Source organism: Artemia franciscana, chromosome 5 (assembly GCF_032884065.1).
Source record: "Artemia franciscana chromosome 5, ASM3288406v1, whole genome shotgun sequence".
In the NCBI taxonomy this organism is placed as follows: Eukaryota; Metazoa; Arthropoda; class Branchiopoda; order Anostraca; family Artemiidae; genus Artemia; species Artemia franciscana.
Genome location: NC_088867.1, coordinates 50,045,505 through 50,069,045, shown reverse-complemented (window position 1 = coordinate 50,069,045; position 23,541 = coordinate 50,045,505). Strand labels below are relative to the sequence as shown.

The following is a 23,541-nucleotide window of genomic DNA, read 5'->3' as shown; positions in this document are numbered from 1 at the left end:
ATTATAGGGGAGACTTGGAGTACTTGGGATGAATTTTTTTAATGGTCACTGATTGCAAATCATTTCAGCAGTAAGGATAAATCCTGCTTGGTAATATAGGCAACTTCATGGAGAATGTCTGGCCCAAAACTCAGCTTTCTAAGTCATCTTGAACTTGACCAAAAAAGTAATTCAGCAGAAGCTCTCAAATGTCCCAAGTATAAAACTAGTTTTATGCTTGGGACTAGATTGTTTTATACTTGGGACATAGTTTAATACTTGGGATGCCCAGGTTTCCATCTTTTTTTAAAGTCAAATATAGTCATTTAATATTACAAAAATATAAAAAGGTTTACATTTTAGAATTTTTGCAATATATTATATACAGACATGTTAATCAGAAAAATGAAGTGTCTGGCCTGGTGTTCAGTTTGCCAGTTGGTTCTGGGTTTGGCAGCTTCTTTGCAGCTTGCCACTTCTCAAACTGGTATGAAGCTTTTGTAGCTACATATTTCTGAAAAGGAGTGACCCTTTTAAAGTAGCAGACTTCAACCTTGTTCTCACCAACTTTGACAACTTCTCTTACACTGTAAAATTTCTTTCCATGTTTTTTATCTCCCATGACAAGGACAAAGTCCCCACTCTGTATCTCCATTTCATCAATCTGATTCTCCATGGTTTCATGAGATATTCTTCTGAAGATGTATCAGATAAAGAAATGGTGGAATATTTCAGTTTTCTGCCAAACTTCTTTGCTGACACCTTTTTGGCAGGCTTTTTCACCTTTGATGCAGTTTGATTTTTCTTGTTAATCTGTCCAACTGCCTTTTCTTCAATTCTCTTTTTCTTGGATGTGTCTGTCAACACTTGGCAACACCCTTGAGCTCTAACTCCACCTCTAAATTTTCTTGGCCCAGCTTTGGGGAATGGTCTAATGTCACCTGGTAATACAGCACTGGAAGGATCCATTGTTTGTACTCCTTTGGGAGTTTGAGGGGTGGTTTACAGCTGTATAGGCTTGATGGTTGAGACATTGCTACCAACTTCTGTATCAGAGTCCGACGGTGGCTCAACTGTTCCCTTTGCCAGTTGTACCTTCAGGTTTTGGCCTATCTGTAATTGAAGATGGTGCATATTCATCATCAGTGAATATGTCATTGTTAAAGTGTGAAATCCCGGAAACACAGAATCCTGACACCATGTTTCTCATAGTAAAACTCAGTGAGTATGCTGTCCAAGGAACCAAGGTATCTCATAAATTGAAACTGGAATGCTTAGGTATTCACCATCCAGTTTGGAATTGCTCTGTTGTAAGGAAGCTTGAACAGGATAAACACAGTCTTGTCCAGTGGCTGCAATTTGTGCAAGGTGTGTCATGGAACGGTTAGTATGATGATGTGATTGTCTTTTGCTAGCTGTATTGCATTAATTGACAGATGGGATTCATGATTGTCAAGGATCAGAAGACAGGGATTCTGTGCTTGTGGACGTGCATAGGATATGAAGTTTTTCATCCACTCAACAAAGATTAAAGAATTGGTCCATCCACTTTCACCTCCTCGAAAAGCCAGAGTTCCAGTGGGTGTTCCCATGGTCATTCTGGGGGTCACTTTTTTTCTTGGGAAATCCAGGACTGGAGAATTGTGTTTCCAAGAGCTGACACAGTTGCTAGAATTGTAACAGTTTGGCCCTTCTCTGCAGAAGTGCTCCTTCCAACTTGTCTAACCCCTGACTCGGCAGCAACCTTCTATACAGTGGTCAGGCCACATTCATCCATATTCCAAATATTCTGAGACTGAAATCTGAATTTTTCCCATGATGCCCTTCAGTTTGTCAAAGAATATGGAAACTGTACGTTGATTGAAACTTGTAGCCCTTGCAAGGCTGGTTTGTTCTGGTGTCCTTAAGCTAAATGACAGATTTCTAGCCATAAAGCTGTAATACCAAGTTGCCCCTGCCTGTTGTTTGGCATCCCACCCTGCAGGGTAAGATATACCATTTCTCTTGGCATATTCAGAGACTAGCGTTTTGACTTCAAAAATTCCAAGCCCATAATGTAGCTTAGATGCCTCAATCAGGTATTTTTTCAGCTCTGTTTCTTGCTCAGTGGTCAAAATCTTGTTGTGGGTTATTTTTGACTGGCATATAAAAGGGGTATTGACTGCATCTCTACTAGAGTTTGTCATGTGGGAAGTCAGGTGCCTATGTAGAGAAGTTTTGGACAGGCCACACATTTTAACAGCTTCTTGTACAGATTACTTTTTTGACAAAATATCTGCTATGACTCGCCTCAAGGTTCCTTCATTGACTGGTATGACTCGCCTCAAGGGTTTTTCTTCCCCTTGTTAATAAAAACTAGAAAAAAAGGCTGTTAGAACTTAGAGGTTGAGTTTACCTAGTCAGGGTGTGAACAGAATTAATCATGAAAAGTACTAAGAGATCTAGTTGGGACATAATTTAAGATTTGGTTGTAGATTCTATATTCTTACTACTTGGGACATGTCCCAAGTATAAATTAAGGTGTGTATTGATACAAAAAAATATAGCTTAGTGTTCACAGTAGATAATGCAGATACTCCTGGCTACACATCATTTCAATGTCCATCACCAATACATAGTCCTATTCTTTTGTAAATATCTGCAATGGTGCGTTCGCAACTAACTACACAGATTTCGGAAATCTTAGAAAATACACTTACAAATTCTTTGTTGCTATTGTTGTTTAGGGTTTGATGTGTTCAACCAATAGGTCATATGCGTTTGTATCACTCAGTTGTTCTGTGCCTTCTATAATCACTAGCTTGTTTGGGTGTCACTTCAGTCAGTATTCACTGAACCAGAACAGTATCACTTGACTTGCTAATAGAAGGGGGTTATTCGCCTGCAGCAACTGCATGCGTTGAAAAACAGGAATCAAAATACTGCAACTATGCATTGTCAAACAGCAATTAAAATTCATATACCACACAATTATAATAAATAATGCAATTCTTACACATTATAATATGAAAAAAACTTCGTTTTCTTAAAGAGTTAAAGAGGCTGCGTCCCAAAGTCGAACCTTAAAACGTACAGGAATTAGGAGAGGCAGTTGGGGTCCGCCGCCCCCCAAACCCCCCGCTTTAAAGACTCTTTTATACAGGTTTTTTTGTTGTGGGGGGCTGCCCTGCCGCCCCCCTGACCCCCCGCTCTTGGCTTCGGAAAGGCCCTCTTTTAATTAACAAAACAAAAAACCTGTACAAAAGAGTCTTTAAAAGTGGGGGGTTTGGGGGGCGGCAGCCCTATTATACGCGACAGATATTAGTTCCGTAGTTAGTGTGGGCTGTTTCATAAAAATATGGCTCTGTGTACTCACTGTGTTGTCTCAAATTACCCATAGCTGTTGTAAAGTCTTCAAGGGTTGGGGGTTCGTCTTCTGGCAAGTTGTCGAGAAATTTTTCGCATTTTGCTGCATTAAGCGCATGTCGCTTTGCGAGCGAATTTGTTGCCATTTCTATGACATTGTTTGCATGTGCAAATTCCAATTTTATGGCTTCCTTCGAGTCTTCCGTGTTGCAATAGTGCATATTCAGAACTTGTTGCATCTCCTTTAAATCATTCTGCATTTTCTGTACTTTACGCGCTTCTCCCAAATAATACTGTCTGTGTCGCTTTTGTTTCACGCGCGATCTCTGGGACAAAATTATATCATTCGCCATTCTGTGTTCTACAGCTTTTTTGAATGCTGTAGCATGACAGTAGCATGCAGAAAATGAGATGCTGGTAGCTTCTGCTGCGGGTGGCGCTTTATTACCTTTTTTTCCATGTTTGGTTCGCGACAGGGGTGATGGTGTACCATTTTTTATCTATGTTCTCACCCATATTTTTGCAGTCAAAATGTCCCTGTTTCTCTTGTAGTAGTCACCAAACAGTTGTGAAAATTTGTCCTTGTGGTTGTTGTACTGAGTGAGGCTTGCCTGTTTTTTCCTTGAGCGATAATCTTGTGATGCTGCATACAGTTTGAAATTTCTTTTCAAAGCTTTTGTTTGGTTACGCTCCTTTGCCGTCTCATTTGTTTGAAAGCGGCTCTTTACATCCTCCTTGATTCGGTCCTTATTTTCCTGGTAGTATTTCCTTTTTATCTCGCTAATTTCTTGTTTTTTCTCATCATACTTACTTTTCATTTTCTGCTTTAGTTGCCAAGCTTTGCTTGGCATTGTAGAAAAGACCTGGTGAGGCAAGAGAAAGATTAATTATGATAGATCTGGTACTTAGCTTTGGAAATCTAATCTTCTGCTGTAGAAGATCTCTCTTTCCTAACTTGGCCCAAGTTCAGCTGATACAATTCTATCCATATAGGTGAAGCAAGAGAAAGATTAATTATGATAGATCTGGTACTTAGGTTCGGAAATCTAATCTTCTGCTGTAGAAGATCTCTCTTTCCTAACTTGGCCCACGTTCAGCTGATACAATTCTATCCAGATAGGTGAGGCAAGAGAAAGATTAATTATGATAGATAGCCTAGTCTGGTACTTAGCTTCAGAAATCTAATCTTCTGCTGTATAAGATCTCTCTTTCCTAACTTGGCCCAAGTTCAGCTGATACAATTCTATCCAGATAGGTGAGGCAAGAGAAATATTAATTATGATAGATAGCCTAGTCTGGTACTTAGCTTCGGAAATCTAATCTTCTGCTGTAGAAGATCTCTCTTTCCTAACTTGGCCCAAGTTCAGCTGATACAATTCTATCCAGATAAATTGTGAATTTTCTCTCAAAAAAGGACAGATGGCGTTTAGGAAGTTCATTTCTGATATGCTAGATGGCGTCTGCGTTCAGTTTGGAAAACATTTCCAATCAAGGAGAATTTCCAATTACATAATTTAATTTCTGGAATGGAGCTGGATTTTTATGATGCTTGCAGTCATTCTCGCCGTGCCGAGCTGATTATTTTGATGTACTTGAATGTTGATATTCGTAACTTTTAAGAATTTCAAAAATTAACCTGGGCTCTTATGGGGAAATGGGTTTTTCTAAGCTAGAAAATCGGGGGGTTAAGATTTCCCAAAGAAACTTTCCAGGAAAATTACTCGGAGAATTCCGCGTCGAATGAGTCTTCATACACCCTTCGTACATTCCTGTACGTTTTAAGGTTCGACTTTGGGACGCAGCCTCTTTAACTCTTTAAGAAGACGGTTTTTTTCATATTTTGTGAAAAAAAACCGCCCGATAAGGGACTTGAACCCTTGACCCGAGGATTAAATGTCCCACGCTCTACCGACTAAGCTAACCACCTGCATGTGTGTAAATATAACTTTTAAATAAATTTTAAAAATTTCAAATTAACATGGGCTCTTATGGAGAAATGGGTTAATTAAGTGGCTAATGCGTGGTTTCTGGAAAACAGGGAAGGAGTTATCGGATCGAGCTGAAATTTCGCGGATAAGCTCCTGGGCCGTAGGGGACCTTAACTTGTGAATTTCAGCCCGATCGGACAACGTTAAAGGGGGGGAGGGTGGGGTTGGGGGGTCGAAACTTTCGGGGGGTTAAGATTTTCCTACGAAACTTTCAAGGAAACTTACTCGGAGAATTCCGCATCGAATGAGTCTTCGTACACCCAGATCCGATGTCGGCTGTGACCTGTAGGCGTCGAGGAAAAAAAAGAATATGAAAATTAAGTGGCTATGCGTGGTTTCTGGAAAACAGGGAAGGAGTTATCGGATCGAGCTGAAATTTCGCGGATAAGCTCCTGGGCCCTAGGGGACCCTAAATTGTGAATTTCAGCCCGATCGGACAACGTTAAAGGGGGGCTGGGGTTGGTGGGTCGAAACTTTCGGCCAGATTTGCCCCATGAAGGAAAAGTCGGAGGGGGATGAAATTTGGCAGGTTTCTTAGTTGGAGCTCGGGCTACGAAATGCATCCCTCCCCATCCCTCTGCGACCACTGGAACCGAAGATCGCTTAACATTGTCGTGGTTCGCCTCTTTATAGAGGCACGAGTGTGCCTCCTTGATAACCAGTCTCATACAACCAAATGCAGATAAAATATATCTAAAATGATAAATAGGATAATTCTGAAATCACTATTATATAGGTGCAAAAACAAAAAAACTTATAGGGAATGAACCAAACCAGTAGTCTTAACAAATCTACCCAAGAGGTTTGTGCTTAGTCGTCTAGCCCATGGAGGAGACGTGTGGTGTCCCAGAACAGAACGCATCGTGAATGCATTAAATGACTTCTCACAGCAAATTCTTAGTACTTCCCTCTTTTTTTCATATTTTCTACAGTTAAAGATGATGTGACGCATATCTTCATACACTCCACATATGTCACAGTTGGGGGATGGAGCCATTTTTCACTGAAATAGTGTTGATTTTGTCTTTGCATGGCCACATCTAAGACGAAATAGGCAAGTAGAAAGGATGCAAGAAGTGAGGTACATTTCTTTTGATGGCTGCTTATAATCATAGAGATCAAGGAGTTGAGTATGGGAAGAATGGAGCCAAGTCTCTTCTTCTTCCAAAGTTTTTGTGCTGATTGAAGAGAGAAATTCAGGACCAGTAATCGGGGTTTGAGTGATCAGGCCTAGTTGGGAGGCTTGTTTTGCAGCCTGATCTGCTAATTCGTTTCCTGTTATACCACATTGTGCTGGAACCCATATGAATAGAACAGATTTACCCTTTTTTGCAAGTTGAGTAACCAAATTTTCAATCTCAATGGCAACATTTCTTGCTTGGTGTTGCTGGTGTGAGAGGTAATCCAGAGCTGAAAGTGAATCATTGTGAATCAGATAATATGCTTCTAATGTTTGCTCTCTGTTTGGCTTGATATGGCTTGAAGTGAAAACTTAATTGCCATAAGCTCTGCAGAGAAAATTTTCAGGCTGGGGGGTAAATGGTAGGAAAGAGACATGCTCTGGGAGGGTATAACTACTGCACAACTGCATTTTATTTCTGTCTTTGAGCCATCTGTGTAAACTTGAATGTATTCCTGATATTCTGCCAACTTTCCCAGGAATATGATTTTCATCAGTACTTAGGGGAGGCCCTCCTTTTTTCTGATGCTGATCTTAGGAATAATCAATCCCCTAATTCCTTTGGAGGAAACTAGGCCAAACTAGGACTTCATCATCCAAATTGACAGTCAGCCTGCCATTCTCCATGAACTCTTCCATGCCCGGAAGGCAAAGGAATCTCTGGAAAGAGGACATCTCTGTTGGTTTAAAGCAGATGTCAGGGTTGTAATGGTTAATAATTTCTTTGTAGATAATGTGGTTCCTGAGTCTTATTTTCTTTACAAAATATCTTGCGAGGAGGTATTTTCTTCTGGAGTGAAGGGACTGGATCCCCACTTCACAATACATAGTTGCAATAGGAGTAGATTTTAGGTCACCAAGGGCCCTTCTTAAGATTGCATGAAGTGTAGTGTCAAGTTTCTTAAGGAGACATTTTTTAGCTGATCTATATATAAATGATCCAAAGTCTATCTTGGATATCACCACTGACTTGACAATAGTCGAGGCAAAGGCTGTGGGGACACCTCTTCTTCCAGGGCAGAGAGCATTAATGAAATTTTGTCTTTGTTTCAGACTGCCAATCAGCTCATCCAGATGGGGTTTCCATGTCATTTTTTGGTCAAATATAACTCCCATAAAGCATGCATGTTCTGCAACTACAATCCCTTGTCCATTAAGTTTCATCTGTGGTTTGAAAGCAGCCAAGTTGTGCATTTTGTGGAAGAACACACTAACTGACTTATGGGTTGTGGAAACCGTATTGTTACTATTTGCTCAAATTGATAGCATATCTACAGCTTTTTGGGAGGTTGACTGTAAGCATAAAGGGTCTCTCCCCACAACTGCAACAGTAATATCATCAGCATACAGAAAAAACTCTGCTATAAGGACATTTTCCAGGCTTATATCATGACAATACACTGAGAAGAGAAGTGGACTTAGAACATATCCTTGAGGGAGTCAAGTGTCGTAAGCTTTTCTCTTAAACTCTGAGTAGGAGCCCCCCAAGGAGGCCTGAACTTCCCTGCCCATCAAGAATTGGTGGATCCAATTTACCAGTAGGTCTGGTAAACCCAGTACAGATAGCTTTCTGATTAGTTGCCCCACATCAACTCTATCAAATGCTGAATCCATATCTAAAAATATCCCATGGACAGCTTTTCCTTTTTTGAAACTAAGTTTTATTATATGCTCTAGTCCAACTAGGGCATCTATGGTGCTTCTTCCAGGTAAAAAGCCAAGCTGTTCAATTTGGATGTGGTCTGGTAATGGGGTTAAAATTCTTAGTTTTATTACCCTCTCAATTAGTTTTGCAACACAAGAAGTGATTGATATGGGGCAGTATGAATCAACTACCTTAGGGACTTTACCTGCCTTGAGAAGTGCGATTACTATTGCCTTATTTCACTCAGATGGTATTGCTGACTCTATGACAGATCTGTTGAATAGCTGTGTCAGTAGCTCAACAAATGTATCTAGCAAATTTTTCAACATCAAATTGTGAATTCCATCAGGGCCAGTTGCACCAGGCTGGAGCTTTGAAATGGTGTCTTTAACTTCCTGGGAGCTGAAAAGGGGGCAGTACTATTTTTGGGACTAGGTTGGTGGGGTGTGTACTGTAATGGAGTAACTACATTCAGAAACTTTTCAAAGAAGAGATTAAATTTACCATTGGTTGAAGATTCTGTAGTCCTTCCCACCTGTATATCTGCAGGGATGGGATTCCTTCTTTTTTGCCTGAAAAAACCTGGAAGTTTCTCCATAGCTCCTGAACAGGAGTGTTGTGGCCAAATTTGTCTTCAAAGAGCCTTCTCCATCCATCTTGTGTCTCAGCTTTCAGTTTCTTTTTGAATTCTGCTGTCTTTTGCTTAAAAACTATTTTATTCTCAATTGAGACGTATCTAGAGAAATTATTTTTTGCTTTTTCCTTCTCTAGGTAGGCTTTCTGGCATTTACTGTTCCATCCCAGAGTAGAATTTTGTCTTTTTGGATGAGGTTGTTTGTAGCCAAATATTCTTTCTGAGGAGGCTATGATAGCTGAAGTAATCTTATTTGACAGTGATTCCACTGACTCATCACTTGTCTTAATTTCCAAAGCTTTTTGGTCTAAGTTGTGTTTCCAAGAGTTCCAGAGTTTGTCTTGGAATTTCCACATTTTCACTGGTTGGTACCCTGACCTTACTGGGTTAATCTCTAGTTTCAATGATATAATCTCATGGTCAGAGTCAAGGTTACAGGGTTTCTGAACTATTTACCATGTCTGTTGTTGTGAAAGTGAGGTCAATGGTTAAGTACTTGCCTGTCTGTGGGTTCAGCCGTGTATTTAGGTCTTTGGGGGTGACAAAAAGGTGAACAAATTCTTTGTTTACCTCTCTCTTGACAACTACGTGGGCTACTGAAATAAAAATTTATGCACACGTCACCTATGAGTGAAGTTATTCATAGGGCAAAACACCATTGTGAATGCTAGATGGCATCTTGTAGATGAAGGTGCTGTCCCAAGTATAGACCTGTCCCAAGCGCTCCAAGTCTCCCCTACATGTAAAAACAGTGTCTGGTATATCCCCCGCCCCCCACAGAAATCCATAACCTGATTCACACAAAAAACCTTTTTGGGGTTGCTTTTATAGATTTACCTTTTAGAAACAAAGATACAAAGGGGAAGGTACTTTTCAAATTCTAGGAGTCAATTCTTCCTTTCTTCTTCAATTAGCATATCTATCAAGCGTTTAGGCTAGAATTTCTTACTCTACTTCTGGGTATTGTAAAATAAATGCCATCATGTCTTACAAATATCAGAAATAGAACCAAACCAAAAATCAAATTTCCACATCTGTAGAAACACAAAAAAAAAAAAAAAAAAAACATTATGGAGCAGTTTACCTTATATACAAAAAATCCTAATTTCAGTAATAGTTTCTTATTTTCTGACTGGTTTGTCAATTTAAATAAAATATTTGACTCACTAGTCATCAATCAAACACCATTTTAAATTTGAATAATTAGGATGAGCTTTTTTTCTGTTCAGTATAAGTTCTAATACCAGGGGACCAAAATTTGCTCATTATAGTAAATTTTACATGTAAAAATAGTGTCTGGTGTGTTTTCTCTACCATTGAACAGTAGAATGCAATCTCCTTTACCATGATTCCTCAAGAAAAACTATTTTATGTAATTTTCTAAATTTATTTCTATTAATATTTTTTTTTTTGCCTAGTCAGTTTTGAATTCCCCCCCCCCCCAACTATGTAAAGGAAAAATCAGCTTAATTTACTAAAAATCAAGTCATAACATTTTTAGTTAAATATCTTGTAACAAAAAAATTAAACACTTTTTAACCTATAAGGTTCAGTTGACCTTTAAGTTGGCTAGTTAATCAAACACAAAAGTACTATGTAAATTTTAGTAAATAAAGAAGCTTTATGAATAGTAATTATGATGTGATTGATATTTTCTGTGAAGCTTCATTTTGATTTTTTTTTTTTTCAATTTTGGTCTCTTAGTTTTACTCTGTAAAGGATTCTATAAAAATGGGTTTAGGGTACTAAGAGAGAAATACAATTTTCCCAAATTCTTAGACTATCTAGATTGTTTTTGGTCAGGCCAGAAAATTTGTGCTTGTTTAAAAATATAAAATTTAAAGTAAGTTTAAGTGTTGTGAAGTAGAACTATTGTCTTTTGATATGCCAATATGTAAGGATTACTTATGTTTAAGTTTAAATATAAAAAAAAAAGTTTTCCTAGGTTATACTTAGCCAATCTTGACTAATCCAGTCCCAATTATGTAAAACAATCTATATCTAAGGTAACTGTGTTCAAGAGTGACACTTCGGCTTTTTCCTGTTGTAGCTTACAAATTCCAGCTAATCAAAAAGGGTCTAACCTCAAGTGTGGGTTTTCAGCTAGGTTTGTGAATGTGAAAATCCCTTTTGGGGAGCTGTATATAATTCTTGCTTGGGACCAAAAAGAAAAGTGTTTAATAGTAATAGAGCTAGAACCCACAGTGTGCAAGTAGAAGTGAAGTTTTATAGTCTTTGCTAGAGAAGACTTCCTAAAGCTATGCACATAGTCTTTTCTTTCCATCAAGCTCAATTCTAGCTGGCAGACATCAGTTTCAAGTCAAAGTTGGACTAAAGTCAGCTTTAAATGAAAGTTATACTAAAAGGTGCACAAGATGTATGACAGCTACCTGGCCTAATCAATAAAGTAATTGGATATTTTCCTTGGCTCTTTTCTTAGTGATGATATTAGAAACTTGGCCCACAGCAACACAATCTACCTTTACATAAAGGCAGATGAATTTTTTCCCCAAGTGCCACTTCCCATCCAGATTTCACCTGCCTCAAGCTGTCTCTGAACCTATTTCTATCTTGTCCAGTATTTGCTGTGTTACATCCAGATATGTAAAAAATAACCTTTGTTCCTTTATTATAAAACAAATAGACAAAATATCCTGCTAGTTTTTCTCTTTTATAATTTGATACTAGTGTTGCCCGGGTTTGCTTGTTTCCCCCCTCCCTTTTTAATGTCCCTTTTAAAAGAAATTTGGAAATTGAAGTTTAGTAAACAGTTCTTGCTTCAAAATATGCATAATAATTGTGCCTAACACATTTTGCATACAGATCCGCTATATTTTACATCCATCCCACTAATGGGTAAATATATAGCCCAAATTATTTATTTCCCATCTATTCTGTCACTTCATTTGTCTTGTCTCGTGCTTAGCTGCGAACTAACGAAGAAGCTGGTTCTACAGTTTTTTTTTATGGATGAAGAACTTAATATAGGTGTTATAACAGACAAATACCTATGGACAGAATATGCAAAATTCTGTAATATGCCTGAATTAAGACTTAATTTTATGTACTTGTGGTGGATTTGAGGGTTTGGAAAGCTTAGTTTCATATCGGTCACAGAGAGAGGGGCAAAGATATAATAGACTGTTAGAGCAAAGGGTTTGACATCTTTTGCTAGTTTGTATACCTATTGTTTGCTTCTGATGCATTGGGTAGTACGAAAAAAATTGGTTTCATGCATGCTATGAAGAGAGACCTGCAAGTAACTATAGTTTACTAGGGCACAGTCATCTTCTTGGTTAGGGGTTTGATGCACCACTTAAAAAAAATACAGAAGTTGACAACTTCAATGCTGTGGTTATAAAAACAAACGTAGTTCAAATTTTAAGACAAGTGAAAGATTTGTTAAGCAACAATTTTACATTATACCTTGGTCATATTTGCACCAAGGGGTTGGCTTCTTTTGCTAGTTGGGGTACTTGTTATTTGTTTCTGATGCTTTTGAAGGTATGAAAAATCTGGTTTCATGTCTGTTACAGTGAAGGAAATGTAAGCAAGAGTGTATTGCTAGAACTGGGTTATCTTACTGGTAAAGCTGTTAGGAACTCTGGTAAATTAGTTTACATTTTATTTCGTCAAAAGAATTGGGAAAACAGAATTCAGAGACATCTAAGGGAATTTGGATTAAGAAGTGGTAACATGCTGCATTTGGAAAACAAATCCTCCTTGTTTTGTAGCATCTGTTTATAGGAGTATGCTTATGAAAAGCAACACATAACTTCATAGTACCAACTTGTATGGATCAGGCTATGTTATAAGTTTTGAAATAGTTCATAAGATTTGAGTCGTTTTTGGTATTTTTGCCAGAAGAAAGATCATGGACACATTTTTATTTTTTTTTTTTTTTCATGGGTGATCAGAAGAAGAAGAAGAAGAAGAAGATAAGATTTATTCATCACGAAACACACATACAATATTACATTTTACTCTATCACATGGAACCAATAGCCCTAGATTATTGGAAAAGGGCTTGTTCGAACAAAAGTTAAAAGTTCTAGTGGCCTTTTTAAATTAGCAAGAAGACTGGAAGACTACTAGCCCGCTCCCCCTCTCTCTTTTTCGTGAATGCTGTCTGATCAAAATTTTGAGGTCGGCATTTTGTTCAGCATAGTTGAAAGCCTCAATAATTACGCCTATGGAGATAACATGATTCCCCACAGCCCCTGGGGAAAGGTCTAAGTTATAAAATTTGCTCATTGTTTACATATTGTGTTTGCTATTGGGAAGTATGCATACATTTTTTGGCTGCGGAGTGGGTGAATTTTCTGCTTGGGGATTTTGAATGAGGAGAATTTCTTATGGAGAGGACTGTTTCAGGGGGATGAACCTTCCAGGAAAATTTTACACTGAAGGAATTTGCTAGAATTTCTATATGATTTTTTTTTATTAGTCTGTCTTTCTCTTTGCCAACTCAATTTTACATCTGATGATGCCAAGGGGAATTGTGGGGGGGGGGGGGGTTACGGGGTTGGAGCTGGCTAGAGTATCTTTTCGTAGGGGGGGATTTTTCACGGGAGAAATTCTCTGTGGGAGTTTTCCATGGAATAAATTCTCCTGATGGAATTTTCTTTGGGAGCTACTTTCTACTAGGGGTGGGGTATTTGCAGAAAAGGACTTTTCCATGGACGGAGAGCCTGATTTCTCCGCACTATTTAAAAATGATTATAAATTAAATGAAAAAAAAACTAGTTTTTTCAGCTGGAAGTTGAGGAGAAACATCAAAACACAAAACGTAGAGAAATTTTGTTAGGGGATTTTAATGCCTAGACTAGAAGGAATGGGGATGGATGATATCCTAGCATAGGTAAATTGGATTTAGGAAAGGAAAAAGTAACGGTTATAGATTGCTGCAGAATTCTAGGTATAACAATAAAGCTTTAACCAATACAGTATATGATTATAAAGTGGCCCAGAACATGGTGCCCACCTAGTGGTAAGATGGCCAACCTTATTGACTAACCTATCATAAGTTGAAGACTTGCAGCATCAATAAAATATTCTGGGGTGCATAGTTGTCCTGTTATTGATATAAAGATCACCATCTTGTTGTGTGAAAGGCTAATCTAAAGCTAAAATTTAGAAAGGGTAACACACTTCCAAAAGTTACGACGTTTATAGACTCGAGGATGAAAATTTGAGGAAAATGTTCCAGGAATATTTGAATATTAAACTGGAGATTCAGATTTGACATTGTAGAAGATGGATGCAGTAATTTTAGGGAAATAGTCTGTGAAGTAGCAGACGGTGTTCTAAGGAGGAAAGTTAAAAATGCAGCTAGGAATATAAGTGAAAACGGCTTGGAAGTTTAGGAGAAAAGAGGAGGAATTTCTATTAAAGGGATAGACCATATGAGAATACAAGGAACGTATGAAAGATAGAGAAAACCTAAAACATGAATTAAAGAGGTGTGAAGTGGAAGCAATGGATGAAATATCGAAGAATCTGGAAGATACAGTCAGACGGCATTATAGTTAAATATTGTTTTTGCATGTTAAAAAATTAAGAAGGAATAGTCAATCTAGACTTGTCAGAGTTAAAGAAAGGAAGGGGCTTCAGTTGTTGACAAGGAAAAGAGCTAAAGAGAGATGAGAAGGACATTTTGAAAATTTTCTAAATCGTGACTAAGTTAGATTTATAAAGTATCGAGATAGAACTGGTGCGGTGTCTCTACGAGCTTGCTACGTGGGAAATTAAAACTGTATTCTCTGAAGAACTTACAATGTGATCTTGCATCGTAAAAATAGAAATTTTACGTAAGGGGGAGGCAGATTATTTTATTGCATCTGTCAGCTGGGTTATTGCACCCGCATGTAAAGTGACATATCTTGTAGTAGTATACTTTTCTAATTGTTTTTTTTTTTCGGATGGAAGTGCGCCTTGTACTTGTGTTGACCTTAGGTGATTTCAGGTATATGGTAAGATATGATCTTTCAAATGTTCAGCATTGTCTATGGTTAAAATATTCATGCTAATTGCATTTTCATTAAAACCATTTAGATGAATTCAATGCTGAAATAATCTAATTTCTAGGTGGTATAATAGAGATTTTACAAGGATTTAATAGTTCAATCGGTGATTAGCTGTCCGACTACTGCGTAACTTGCTGTATATATTTTATTAATTTTCTGATTCAAGAGCTGATTCTGTCTTATATTCCCCCTTCTCCCCACTGTCACATCGCCGGACAGAAATAAATCTATAGGCTATCTTTTAGTGGGGATTTTGACTCTTGTATCGTCTGTTCAATCTTAATCACCCTAGTAGTTATTAAGTATGTGAAACTAGTATTTATTAAGCAATAATAATAAACTAGTATTTATTAAGTAAGTGAAACCTGGTCAGAAAAGCATAATTAGATAGATTAACTTCCTCCGAAACAGGTGCAAAAGGGTGTGAATACTGAGTTGAAAATAATTTAAAATCAAGGCTGGTGAACGATATCTTGGTTGCCATCCTCCGCTACAGTAGTTCCATGACAAAAAAATAGAGGAAAAACTTGAACTAGAATTTTAAAGTGGTGCTTAGCACCTCCTCATACCCCTAAAGGCCGAATTGTTGCTTGGGATTTACTGAAAATGACGTATGTTTTGAAAACGAAGGTAGAATACTGGCGGAAATTAGGTAAACTATTTTCCTTAGTCCCCCAAAGTCAGCCAGAATCAACTTAGCTCTAAAGGACACCTGGAGAAATCTGAGGAAGGCAAACAGGAAGGATGTGCGAAAGTATAGGATGGCTGGTCTCCAGCCAAAACAAGGATGGCTGGCCCTTCACCTTTTCCCGGCTGAAGGGCCATGAAACGGAGATTATTACCGCCGATAAGGACTGTAAAGGCTAATACCTTAATGCCTTCCATCTCAACCGCTAAAGAATATATGTTATATTTTTTTTCTGTGAATGCCGTTGAAGAAGCTATTAGGCTAGTTAGGGTCCTTTGGAATATATCAAGGTTGATATATCTATATAAATTTTTCTATAGAGGGAAGGGGGTAGAAATTCAGGATAGCCAGATTTTATGAAAAAGAAATAAAGCATCCTGGAGTAAATGAGTTCAGGAGCTGCTAACAAGGAATGATTATAATCTAGTTGTCGTCTCCTTAAAGGTTTGGAAAAAGGAGTCTAGGGCTTCAGCAAGACAGTGCTAATTGCAAAAAATATTCGTCATTCAAGAGGTTCAAATGTATTCTTTATCAACGTCAAAGTACAGAGAAACAGAGAGCTTATTTGCAAAAGATGTCATGATTCAAAACTTCTTGTTCTTTTTAAGACTTAATATTTCTCGCAAAAAGACCAATAAAGTTTAAAAAAGATGCCCTAGAAATCGCGTTCCTTGTTTGTTTAGATTTGTCGCTTAGCATTAGTTGGCCCAAAGCAACACTTGATCCACCTTTAAACAGACAGGCTATGTTGCTCTCCAGAAATAAGTAATAGTCTGAATAGCTTAAGAAAATGAATTAGTAAAACAGTGGAAATACAGTATACTTTTTAAAACAGAAATGTAAAACTATGATTTCTCCTTTCCTTTTGACCGAAGAAGACTTAACCTCTTTTCTTCTCTCATTTTCCACATATCTTTTTATTTTATATTTCTTCCTTTTCTTCTGGATATCAAAGTAACAATTTATTATCTGAAATTTGTAAGCAACGCCAGATTTGTTTTTTGTCATCAAAACATCAAAAACAAAAGATGCATTTTTTATAAATCCAATATGTTCTTTCTATCTTATCTCCTCACAACTAAAAAATGTGTGTTTTGTTTTTACTTTGAATAACATTAATAATTCCTCTATTATACTGTAAATATTCGCATGTTTTGATCTTGGCTCTACGCACATAAATAATTAAAACGAAATTTGCATATTAAATTTTTTGGCTAAATGACTTTTTCATAGTTTTAATCGGAAGATTTTGAGAAAAAAGGAGCGAGGGAGGAGGCCTAGTTGCCCTCCAATTTTTTGATTACTTAAAAAGGCATTAACTTCAAATTTTTTACGAACGTTTTTTTTACGAAGTAAAAAATATACGTAACTTACGAATTAACTTACGTAGCGAACTTCTGTATTCGTATGTTTTTATTGCGTGTATGATGGGGCTCGCCCGTCGTCGATATCTCGCTCTTTAAAGCTTAAATTTTGTCCCAATTCCTTAAGAATGGCCTCTGAATCACAAAGGCCGTAGAATAAGTAGTTGTAATTACTAATAATACTTTAGCGTAAAGAGCGAGGTATTACGAGGAGGTAAACCCCTCATCTGCGTTATTATGTCTCTTCATTTTTAATTTTAATGCTGCTCGTCACTTTCAGTAGAAAAATCTTATCATATTTATTTTTTCATCGTTTTTTTTTTAAATAATGCTAGAAAATCCTGCGCCCCCTCCATTGAAAGTCTCTTCCCCCATGAGAAGTTCCTCCATGGAAAGATCCTCCCATGTAACCCCTCCCCTCAACTCTCCCCCCAACCAAAAAAAAATCTCCCTGAAAACGTCTCCACACTTCCCAGTAACAATTACTGTATGTAAACACAGGTCAAAGTTTGTAACTTGCAGCCCCTCCCAAGGGGACTGCGGGGGAGTAAGTCATCCCAAAAGACATAGTTATTAGGTTTTTCGACTATGGTGAATAAAATGGCTATCTCAGAATTTTGATCCGGTGACTTTGGGGAAAAAATGAGCGTGGGAGGGGGCCTAGGTGCCCTCCAATTTTTTCGGTCACATAAAAAGGGCACTAGAACTTTTAATTTCCGATAGAATGAGCCCTTTCGCAATATTCTAGGACCACTGAGTCGATACGATCACCCCTGGGGGAAAAAAACAAACAAATAAACACGCATCCGTAATTTGCCTTCTGGCAAAAAATGCGAAATTCCATATTTTTGTAGATAGGAGCTTGAAACTTCTACAATAAGGTTCTCTGATACGCTGAATCTGATGGTGTGATTCGTTAAGATTGTATGACTTTTAGGGGGTGTTTCCCCCTATTTTTTAAAATGAGGCAAATTTTCTCAGGCTCGTAACTTTTGATGGGTATAACTGATCTTGATGATACTTATATATTTAAAATCAGCATTAAAATGCGATTCTTTTGATGTAACTATTGGTATCAAAATTCCATTTTTTAGATTTTCGGTTACTATTGAGCCGGGTCGCTCCTTACTGCAGTTCGTTACCATGAACTGTTTGATTGGCCAAAATCTGTTGGTCTGGAATGGTCTACCATATTACAAAAACTTAAAAAGAACAAAAGAAATTAGCTGGTTTGTTGAAATGGTTCCTTATGTAAGAAAACCTCTTCCTAGTCACCCTAATTATCACCTCGCTCTGCTCAAGAATGATAAAACCCTTTAAAAATGGGCATTTTGTTCATATTTTAAGGGTCTAAAGAATATTACGGTAATGTGTACCTAAAATATAACATAACTTTACAATATTATTCACCCCAATTGCGACCACTTCAAACAGCGGCTAAGATTGATTTTGCGGAAGCTTTTATAAAGATCGTAATACGGGCTACCGATAAAGGTACGATTTACGCTTCTTTGCTCCAAACCGGGCGTTCAGTTATTTTACAATTATAGTTAAATTACACAATGTATTAATGGCTTCAAAATGATAGAGGTAAAAATTGTACCGTTCTAGTAAACATTAAAGGGTATAGTAGCCTATGGGTGGTTTGTGAATCTCTCCCCCTTTCTTTTATTTGGCTTGCTTTGGTCGTTTTTATTAAAAAATATATATATCATGAAAAGAGAAATCACCAATGCAACAGCACACACATAAAAAAAAAAAAAAAAAAAAAAAAAAAAAAAAAAAAAAAAAAAAAAAAAAAAAAAAAAAAAAAAAAAAAAAAGAGACAGAAGGAGAAAAGGAAGACTGTTTTCCTAAATTAGTGATTAATATAGACCAGCACTTGAATGAGGCCTTAACCCTACTCATCTATTCAATCACATAGGTCAAACAGCATAGCCAAACACAATCAACCATAAAGAATAATCCATGGACAGGCAGTCATGTCGTCAATAAGTATAAGTCGTCATTTACCAAACAATAGAAAAAATAATAAAGACAAATAATTCAGAGGCAACAACCCAACGCAAGGGCTCATCAGGAGAATACACTGGCCTATAGGGTTTTGCCACTTTAATTTTTAAATATATTATATTAAAAAAACTATATTAAAATTAAATTATATATAATTATATTATAATATAAATTAGATTAAAATTACATTAAAAATCATATTAAAAAAAATGTCTGAGAGGCGATTATGTGCTATATAAAAAATTTATTCTCCCTTTTCTAGGGGACCTTCCATCGTTTGAGTTAATATTTTTTTTTCATGTATTTCTTGGTGTTGCTTTGCCATTTTTCATGCTCCTTAGTACTTTAATTGCGAAAAATTTTCGTTTTCCTCTAATTCAGGCCATGTTGGCCCCATTCAGGCCCCATGTAATGGGGATTTTGTTAATGTTTCGACTTTCTAGAATGTGAATATTTGGATGATGAAAGCATTTGCTCGTTCCATAGTAGAAAGAACGAAGAACTAACTAACAACTATTCCGATTATTGCCATGAGGAGTCGTGGAGAGGAAGAAAAAGAACAGCTGGTCAGTTACGTCATGTGGCAAATTTAAGAGAAAGGCAACGAAATCAGATTATTAACCACGCTTTTGAGGGCCTAAGACGCCATATTCCTACGTTGCCAGATGAAAAAAAGCTATCTAAGGTTGTATCTTAATAAGTTCACTATGGGTAGTTCTAACGTAGTTGTGGTTATTACTCTGGAGACGGGCTGATATAAGTGAGTCATTTACATGATAAACCTATACACCCTAAGGTATCTAGTATCTACCAAGTGACATATAGCGATCGCAATTTCTGTCGGTCTGTCGGTCCCGGTTTTGCTAGTTTGGGCTCTTTCAGATAAGTTAGGACGAAGAAAGTTGCCAGGTGCATCAGAGACAGGACCAGATTAAATTAGAAATAGTCTCTTCTTCGATTCGACCATCTGGGGGGAAGTAGAGGGACGGTTAAGTTGAAAAAACAGAAGAAAAAATGAGGTATTTTTAACTTACGAGAAGGTGATCACATCTTAATGAAATTTGATGTTCAGAAGGATCTCGTACTTTGGAGCTCTTATTTTAAATCCCGACCAGATCCGGTGACGTTGGGGGGAGTTGGAGGGGGAAACCGGAAATCTACGAAAACCCTTAGATTGGAGAGATCGGACAGAAAATCGGTGAGAAGAATAAGCACAAGTCCTAGATACGTGATTGAAATAGCCAGATGGAATCCGCTCTCTTTGGGGGAGTTGGGAGGGGGGTTCAGTGCTTCGGCGATTTCGGTGCTTCTGAACGTGCTAGGACGATGAAATTTGTTAGCCGTGTCAGGGACCTGCACAAATTGACTTGATAACAGTCGTTACCCCGATTTAACCATCTAGTGGGAGGGGGGCTGGAGGGATGGGAAATCATGCAAGTTGAGGTGTCTTTATCTTACGAATGGGTGATCGGATCTTAATGAAACTTAATATATAGAAATATTTTATGTCTCAGATGGTACATTTTCAATTCGCATCAGATATGGGGACATGGGGGGGTGGAGGGAGGAAATCTTGGAAAACGCTTAGAGTGGATAGTTTGGGATGAAATTTGATGGGAAGAATAAGCACAAGTTCTAGATACGTGATTGACATAACTGGTCCGGATTCGCTCTCTTTGGAGGAAGTGGGGGGATTTCCAGTGCTTTGTTGAGTTCGGTGCTCCGGACGTGCTAGGACGATAAAAATTGGTAGGCGTGTCAGGGACCTTCACAAATTGATAACAGTCGTTTCCCCTATCCGACCATTTGGAGGGTTGGAGGTAGAGGAAAAATTGAAAAAATGAGGTATTTCTAACTTATGAATAGGTGATCGGATCGTAATGAAATTTGATATTTAGAAGGGCATCGTGTCTCAGACCTCTTGTTTTAAATCCCGACCGTATCCGTTGATATTGAGGGGAGTTAGAGAGCGAAACGCGAAATCTTGGAAAACGTTGAGAGTGGAGAGGTCGGGATGAAACTGGATGGGAAGAATAAGCACAAATCCTATGTATAAGATTGACATAACCGGACTGAATCCGCTCTCTTTGGGGAAGTTGGGGGGGGGGTCAGTTCTTTGGCGAGTTCGGTGCTTCTGGACTTACTAGGACGATGAAAATGGGTAAGGCGTGTAAGGGACCTGCACAAATTGACTTGATAAAGTCGTTTTCCCCAATTCGAGCATCTTGGGGGCTGAAGGGAGAGGAAAAATTAGAAAAAATGAGGTATTTTTAACTTAAGGGTTGTTGATCGGATCTCAATGAATTCTGATATTTAGAAGGACCTCGTGTCTCAGAGCTCTTATTTTAAATCCCGACCGGCATCAAGCTTCTGATTTTGCTTTTAAATCAATCTAGTGATTCTTAGAATTTTGCTAGAGCTCATGCCACATAAGCTCTTGGCTCTTCCGACCTCGTCACAAGTGCCATGTCAGCTCTTAGCTCTTTTTTTTCATTGGAAGTACTTACCTATACCGTTAATTAGAGCTCAAAAGCTTAGTAATATATATATATATATATATATATATATATATATATATATATATATATATATATATATATATATATATATATATATATATATATATATATATATATATATATATATATATATATGTATATATATATATATATATATATATATATATATATATATATATATATATATATATATATATATATATATATATATATATATATATATATATATATATATATAATATATATATACTAGATCTACGTTGCATTGACAACGTGAGTTGTTGTGGCAACGTTTGTTCGGCTTCGCCGAGCGAAGTGTTGCGAGAGCAACACTTTGGTTTTGTACATTTCATGAAGGAATTTTTCTATCAAAAAATGGATGACATATACTTTGATCAGCTCATCAATAGCTGTCGACTGCTGTAGAAAAAAAAATCAATCTGTCTTAGTTCAAATCTCATAGGTCTATATCTGACAGGTACTGTGTTGATATTTATTGTTTTTTTTTTTTTAATATTTCGTAAGGTTATTTTGAATTGAATTTGTGTATAGAGCATTTAGTGAATATTCTCCTAAGTCCCTATTTAAGGAATTATTGTTATTAATCTTAAATCTGATCTCAATTGAAGTCAGATTCAATTAACCTATGAAATCATCCTAAGAGATTAGAAGCCAAAAGAGCAAGGCTGACATTAAAAACTTGTTTTTAAATCATTCTCTTTCATTTCAATGAATTTCCTCGTTTGATCACAATTTATTTGTCAGTCCTGGTTGAACTTTGCTGAGGTAAGGATGCTGGGACTGTTTTGAAATAATTTTCATTTTAGTTGTATTGATTTTATCCTGTTGTAAGTTGTTTCTTCTTATATATTTTTGGGTCAATGTTCCTATTACCTGAACAATTGTTTAGGGTCGTGAAACTATTCTTAATAGATGCATTTAGACTTTTGGAACATCTTTTCTCTCTTGCAAAATTACCGCCAACTCACCGTTATGGAGTTATTGCACATTAAATTTGCACATTAGGGGGGGGGGTAAAGCATAGCATATATTAAATACAGCAATGGTTAGTTTACGTATTTAATATATGCTATGCTTTACCCCCCCCCTGATGTGCAAACATATAGCCCAAATTTGTTTCTGAACTATTACAGATTCGCGATTTCAAATATCTGATCAACGAAAACGGAAATGATTGCAATTCTATATGTGTAAATACAGGATATTTGGGCCAGAATAACTCCATAACAGTGAGTTTGCGGTAGTTTTGCAAGAGAGAAAAGATGTTCCAAAAGTCAAAGTGCATCTATTAACAATAGTTTCATGACACTAAACAATTGTTCAGGTAATAGGAACATTGACCTATTTTCGTATTGCTGAGGACGGCCCTTGGACATAGGGCCGAAATATTCATTCTAATTTGTTTCCCACTGTTCCTATTGCTTCTTGTTTTTGGTGTTTGTAATGGAAATGCATTGTGGTCTTCGTCGCTATTTACGTCTCACTTATGGGGAACAAAAAATAACAAATAAATATACATTTGTAATCTTTCTTCTGAAAAAAAAGTGCAAGACTAGGAGCGAGAAACCTGTACAGTTGGGTTTTGCGATGGCCTCAATCTAATCGCTATTTTCAAAAAAAGTCCTTTTTTGGGGCGTCCCTAATATTTCCTGAAAATCAGGCTAATTTTCTCAGGCTCGTAACCTTTGACGGGCAACAGTAAACTCGATGCATTTTATATACTTGTAATCAGCATGAAAAACCAATTCTTTGATGTGTTAATGGCTATTAAAATTTCTTATTTTGACTCTTGGCTACTATTTGCTCGAGGCACTCTTTATTTATAGTGTCAACAGGAACTATTTGATAATCTACGACTTTTTCAATCGACCTGGATAGTGAAAAGATATTGGTGGTTTCAGTGCTGTAGTTTGAATATCGTATTTGAGGGGTTTCTGGTCGGAATTTCAAATTTTTTGTTGAAATGCGTAGTGCTATAGATCGTTATCACAAGCCCTTAAGGATCAAATTCAAATTTCTGAGTCATAAATATCATAAAAAAGCATGAAAACCAGAAAATTGGCACAGAATCCCAAAACGACATTGAAAAATACAAAATTCGAATGAATAATCATTCGCCAGTCAATAATTAAACAGGAA

The 23,541-nt window shown here is 37.1% G+C and overlaps 1 protein-coding gene across 4 annotated transcripts in view; it reads left to right on the top strand.

Moving 5' to 3' along the window:
• Window positions 1-23,541, top strand: part of LOC136027547 (uncharacterized) — a 59,285-nt gene that overhangs the window by 3,241 nt on the left and 32,503 nt on the right. For 2 of the 4 annotated variants that reach the window (XM_065704905.1, XM_065704900.1), the window contains exon 2: window positions 19,306-19,547. The exons of 1 other annotated variant lie outside the window; for it this stretch is intronic. The gene's annotated coding sequence lies outside the window, so the exon portion shown is untranslated. Of the gene's footprint in view, window positions 1-19,305; window positions 19,548-22,151; window positions 22,230-23,541 lie in introns of those variants that run through there. One more of the 4 variants, XM_065704901.1, reaches the window with a different exon arrangement.